Source organism: Orycteropus afer, unplaced genomic scaffold (assembly GCF_000298275.1).
Source record: "Orycteropus afer afer isolate SDZICR_OR568_19922 unplaced genomic scaffold, OryAfe1.0 scaffold00781, whole genome shotgun sequence".
Taxonomy (NCBI): domain Eukaryota; kingdom Metazoa; phylum Chordata; class Mammalia; order Tubulidentata; family Orycteropodidae; genus Orycteropus; species Orycteropus afer.
The window spans coordinates 239367-245759 of record NW_006922368.1 but is presented as its reverse complement, the minus strand read 5'-3'; positions in this window follow the sequence as shown (position 1 = coordinate 245759).

Below are 6393 nucleotides of genomic sequence, written 5' to 3'. Positions count from 1 at the left end.
TTCAACTATTTCAGGAGGAAGCAAATGATCAAGAAGCAATGGCAATGAAGGAAGAAGTCCAAACTAACTGAGGGAATTGGTGAAAAACAAGGCTATAGGAAGGAAGATGAGGCAATCTACTTCCATCATGATACTGCCTCGGAAACCCAAGGAGGGGTCTCTATGAGTCAGGTCTGACTCAACAGCACATAACAACAACAGCAACAATATAGGAATCAAAGGAATACCCACTGAGATGTTTCAACAAATGGATGCAGGTCTGGAGGCATTTACTCATTAATGCCAAGAAATTTGAAGACAGCTACTTGGCCAACTGATTGCAAGAGATCCATATTTGTGCCAATTCCACAGAAAGGTGATCCAACAGAATGAAGAAATTAAAGAATATAATTATTATCACATGCAAGCAAAGTATCACTGAAGATAATTTAAAAAATATTGCAACAGTATTGACAGGGAACTTCCAAGAATTAAAACTGGATTCAGAAGAGGATGTAGAATGAGGGATATCATTGCTGATGCCAGATGGATCTTGGCCAAAATCAAATACCAGAAAAGTGTTTACCTGTGTTTTGTTGACTATGCAAAGGTATTTGACTGTGTGGATCATAAAAAATTATGGATAACATTACAAGGAATGGGAATTTCAGAACACTCAATTGTGCTCACAAGGAACTTGTACATAGACCAAGAAGCTGTCCTTTGAACAGAATAAGTGGATACTACAGTGTTTAAAATCATGGAGGGTGTGTGTCACGTTTGTATCTTTCACTGTACTTATTCAGTCTGTATGTGGAACCACTGGACCTACCTGAAGAAGAATGCAGCATCAGGATTGGAGGAGGACTTATTAACAACTTGAGATATGCAAATGACACAACCTTGCTTGCTGAAAGTGAAGATGACATTTACTTACTGATGAAGATCAAAGACTACAGTCTTCACTATGGATTGTTGTTGTTATTGTTATGTGCCATCAAGTTGGACCCAACTCATAGCGACCTCTCCTTGGGTTTCCAAAGAATATCACTACGGAAGTAGATTGCCCCATCTTCCTTCCAAGAAGTGGCTGGTGGGTTTGAACCTACAGCCTTCTGGTCAGCAGTCAAGTGCCTTAGGCACTATGCTACCAGAGCTCCCTCACTATGGATTACACCTCAACATAAAGAAAATGAAAATCCTCACAACTGGACCGATAAACAACATCAGGACAAATGGAGAAATGACTGAAGTTGTCAGGGATTTCCTTTTCCTTGGATCCACAACAATCAACAGCCATGGAAGCAGTAATCAAGAAATCGGACACCATATTGCACAGAGCAAGTATATGAAAAAGATCTCTTTAAAGTGTTAAGAAGCAAAGATGTGGCTTTCAAGAATAAGGTGTGCCTCACCCAAGCCATAGTATTTTCAATTGCCTCGTATGCATGTGAAAGCTGGACAATGACTAAGGAAGACAGAAGACCTGATGCTTCTGAATTGTGGTGTTGGAGAAGGACACTGAAACTGCCATTGCCTGCCAGAAGAAGGAGCAAACCTGTCCTTTAGGGATTGCAGCTGCAATGCTCCTTAGCAAGAGGAGTGGCCAGCCTTGGTCTCACCGACTTTGGTCATGTTGTCAGAAGGGACCATCACCTGAAGAAGGACACATGCTTGGTACAGTGGAGGGCCAGTGAACAAAGGGAAGATCCTCCTGGAGACGGACTGACACAGTGGCTGCAATGATGGGCTTGAGCAGAGCAAAGACTGTGAGAACGCTGCAGGACTGGGCGGCACTTCATTCTGTTGAACAGAGGGTCGCTGTGAGTCAGATCTAACTGGATGGCAACTGACAACAGCAACAGCAGCTCCACAGGCAAAAAGACCAAGTACTAAGGCATTGGACTGCTAACCAGAAGGCTGGCAGTTCAAACCCAGCAGCCACTCCTCCTCAGAAGGACGATTGAGCAATCTACTTCTGTAGAGATACCGCCTCGGAAACCCAAGGAGAGGTCGCTGTGAGTCAAACAGACTCGATGGCAGTGAGTTCAGTTGTGTTCCCAGTTCTGTTCTGTCCTGTAGGGTCTCTATGAGTCAGAATCACCTCAAGGATACACAATAACTCCTGAGTGAGAGGTGAGGATTATACTACTTCACCACCAATGCCTCAGACAAAAGGAGACTACCTTGTTTTGGGAGATCAGCATAAGCTTAGAAGAAAACTGAGAACTACCCCAGCAGATAAGGACAAAGGTTTTCGGGTGTCCAAAGTTTCTTCTGTTTTGCAGGAGCATTTGTTGACCACCCTCTGGCTCTCAATAAACAACGACTCCGATCCCACTCCTATCTGCCTAGCCAGCAGAGTTAAACACCACTTCCCAAGACAGCCTTATATAAATAAGTTATGGACAATATATTGCCAGCTTCCACCACCTAATAACATCATGTATTTTTTATGTATTGTTGGGTTTTGTAAGTTGGAGGCACATCCATTGAGATGGATTATGGTCATGCTCTTTATTTTATGCACTTAGGCTTATCATTGAGAACTGCATTAATCTTCTGTTGTATAATGGTGAATGCCAAAGAGGTATCTCCCCCTTTCTCTCTGATTGAAAAAATAAAAAAAGGAAATCTTGTTTTGGCTTCTAATGTGCTTGTTACTTCTGCTTACCCCCAGCTTAGACATTTTTATTAGTATAATTGCTTTTGGAAGCATAAAGCAAAAGCTGGAATCTAAGGCAACAGAAGTTCCTATGGTACAGATTTACGAGGCGATATGAAGAATTCTTGTACTTTGAAATCTAGTCTCCAAAGTCAAGAAGGATTTGATGTCAGAGTGTTTTTAAATCATTTTCTAGAGGAGATCTAATACAAGTGCCTGGAGACTCTCAGGTTCTAACAAATAGAGCTAAATTTCAGATTAATTTGCATTGATATCAAAGAGTATTAGGTGATTTAACCATCATTAGTTTCAAATTGTTATACAGATTAAATAGCTATTTTATTCTAAACACAAACACAATAGCAAAACACAGAACTATTATTTAATTGTTTTAAATAGAGTGTAATCGTGAATATTTCTTGTATGACAGCTTTTCCCAAGCCCTCTAAGACAAGCAGTGCTGCAAATGTGAGAATAGGAACCAGTGTAAACACACCGTTTACACAGGAGAAAGGAACTGAAGCAGTTTCTTTTTTCCTTGCAACCACAAATGTACGTAGACATTCTAATGATTTCATGGTGGTTTACAGAACATCAGAGACAGAAGGGACCATAAAAGATAATCCAGTCTGGTACCTTTATTTTTCTCAGGACCGACTTAGGTGGGTAAGGGGATTATCACAAAGCTCTGGAGAGGAGGAGGTAAGAAGGCAGGGCTTCTGTCTGATACCAAAGTGTTCTTTCCCCTAGACCTTGCAGTGTCTCCATGACCACAGAAAACCAAAGAGGCAGTACATGGAAGAAACGATTGCCTTCCTGGAAGAACAATTTGAATGGCCTGTGATCACTGAGGGAATCAGATGCTAAATTAATCAGATATAAATTCACTTGTAAATGAAATGAGGAAAAAAGCAAATTGTTTTTCTTTACTACTTACAATACCTTAACCACTGTCTTGTTGCAGATATTTTATCTCCTGTTGTTACATTTCGTTTTTGTGGATGGTTCATGGAACTTATTTTTATGGTTTTCTAGCCTTGGAACTTTTTAGGAAGGTGTTTCTTCTGCCCTCTGTTTGCTGAGCTCCTTAGGGTGCAATTATTGTGAACACTTTGTGAAAATTTGAAAAGGAATATCTGGGTGTCATTTCGATAATGCCATTAAGAACTATAACATCTCTCTCATCAATTACTCTATTTAGATGTGCACATTTCATACAAAGCCTAAGAATGTAATTAATAAGATCACCAGCAAAAGAATCTGAGAGAACTGATCTAATCAACATGCTTATGATAATATTAATAATTCAAATGTCTGGCAATCACTAACATTTATTGAAAACTTACTGTGTGGCAGACTCTTGCCAAGTTTCATATATATATATATATATATATATATATATATATAAAATATATATATTATATACAGGAGCTCTGGTAGCATAGTGCCTAAGGCACTTGACTGCTAACCAGAAGGCTGGCGGTTCAAATCCACCAGCCACTCCTTGGAAGGAAGATGGGGCAATCTACTTCTATAGTGATACTGCCTTGGAAACACAAGGAGGGGTTGCTATGAGTCAGGTCTGACTCGAGGGCACATAACAATGACAACATATTATATATATATATATAAATTTCTGTTTTTTAATCCTCAGCACAAAACCATGATATGGATTGCATTATATACTATACAGATGAAGACCCACCACCCATCTGTCAGTTTATCCTACTATGGTGCCTTGCTTGTTGCTATGATGCTGCAAACTATGCCACGGGTATTTCAAGTACCAGCAGGATCACCCACGGTGAACAGATGTCAGTGGTGCTTCTGATCTAGAATAGGTGAGGAAGAAAGGGCTGGTGACCTACTTCTGAAACAAGGAAATAAAGACTCCTTGGATCACAGCAGAACATTGTCCACTATGGTGCTGGAAGATGAGCCCCATGGTTTGGAAGGCCCTCCAATGCACAGCGGTCACAACAACACACGAGCATGCCAGCAATTGTGACGGTGGCTCAGGATTGGGCAACATTTCATTCTGCTGTAGTTAGAGTCACCATGAGTCAGAGCCAACTCCATGGCAACTAACAGATGAAGAAAGAGTTCAGGGGACTTGCTCGAGATCATTTAGTTAGCCAGTGATGGAGCTAGGTTCTGGCAATCTGATTCCAGAGCCTCTGCTACTGAGAATTGTGATCTGAACTACTGCAGTATACCGCCTCTCCTAGAGCGTGCTGCCCATAATTGGCAATTCAAGCTTCATCAGAACAGTAGCCTAAAGAACCTGATTTTGAAAATAGCATAATCAGCAAAAAGAGCACTTGGTTTCTCTAATCAGTAGGTCAAGTAGGGGTCTAAGGGCAACTCATTAAGAGCATCACTTGGAGCCCATTTAGGACTGTTCCATCTTCAAGGATGCAGATAACAACATGGTGAGATTTGAAAGCTCTTGTTCCAATAGCCTCAGTCAATCGTATTCAATTTCTTATGCAAATGAATTTATGAATATATAAATGCCAACCCACAGCAGAAACGCAAACCTGACAAATCTGTAATGAATGCGATTTTTATTAGCTTTCTATAGTCCCAGTGAGAACTCTTCTTGTAATTTAAAGCACTGGCATAATTATTCTACTTCCAGTAAATGGCTACCGTGGTGGTGCCGAGTTTATAGTTTGTCACATGGGTGGCAGCACAAGTGTATATGTTGCTGTTCATTTTTAATAAGTCAGATACATTGATGGGTATTCTCTAGCAATAACATTACAGAATATATTTATGAATGTGTAAGGACATTTACTTAATGGTACAAATTAAAACATTAAATAAGAAGTAAATACAGTAGACCATGAAATGCAGCATACAAATAAACAGAAATGTTCTTCTATATTGTGCACCCTTTGCTTTGCTGCCTCTATAGCGAGTGATTTATGCCACGTTTTTCATTAGTGTCAGAGTGACTAATATCACCACAGTCACACCCTATTTGAAGAGAACCACTTGTATCAATGAGTAAGAAATCACTTAAGTCATAAAAGAAAAGATGGTAATTCTAAAATCAATCAGCATAAACACACCTGGAAATACTTTAGAGTCCTATTTCTTAAATATTGGCATAAAATACTACAGCGTGGCTTAATCATTTGATGCCATTTATTTACGTAAATTTGCTGTTTTACTTCAAACTCCAAAATATTGATAATGAGATGATTCAAAGAGAGTGATGACAGTAACCTTTTACCTTTGTTATAGCTTGAAAGGTCACTTGGTTTTATGAACTCTTATAGGAATTTATTTCAAGTAATTGTGTACTATATTTCAGTGAAATCAGATGTGTAATATCAGAAGAGAAAAAGATGCTCCAACCTAATTTTGTCCTACTTTTTCTGGATCGAAGGTCATGATAATGCATTTTCATATTAACTTAGTATACCCAAAGAATTACACCTTGGATGCCTCTAGGAAGCAGAAAACAGAATAATGAATCTTGTTAGTAGTCCTCATGTTTGTTTCATAACACCATGTGTTTTCTTATATCATATTGCTCTATCATTGTCTATTTGCTGCTTTGTACCAACCCCTAAATTATAAGCTCCTTGAGGCGGTGATTGTCTCTTGTTCTTCGTTGGATCTCCTTCCGTGTTCTTTGAGTTCTCAGTGCTGGCACAGTGCCTAGGACATAGTAGGCATGTGATACATATGTGTGGAATGAAGGCAGGAAGGAAGAGAGATGATGAGGAAAGGAATGA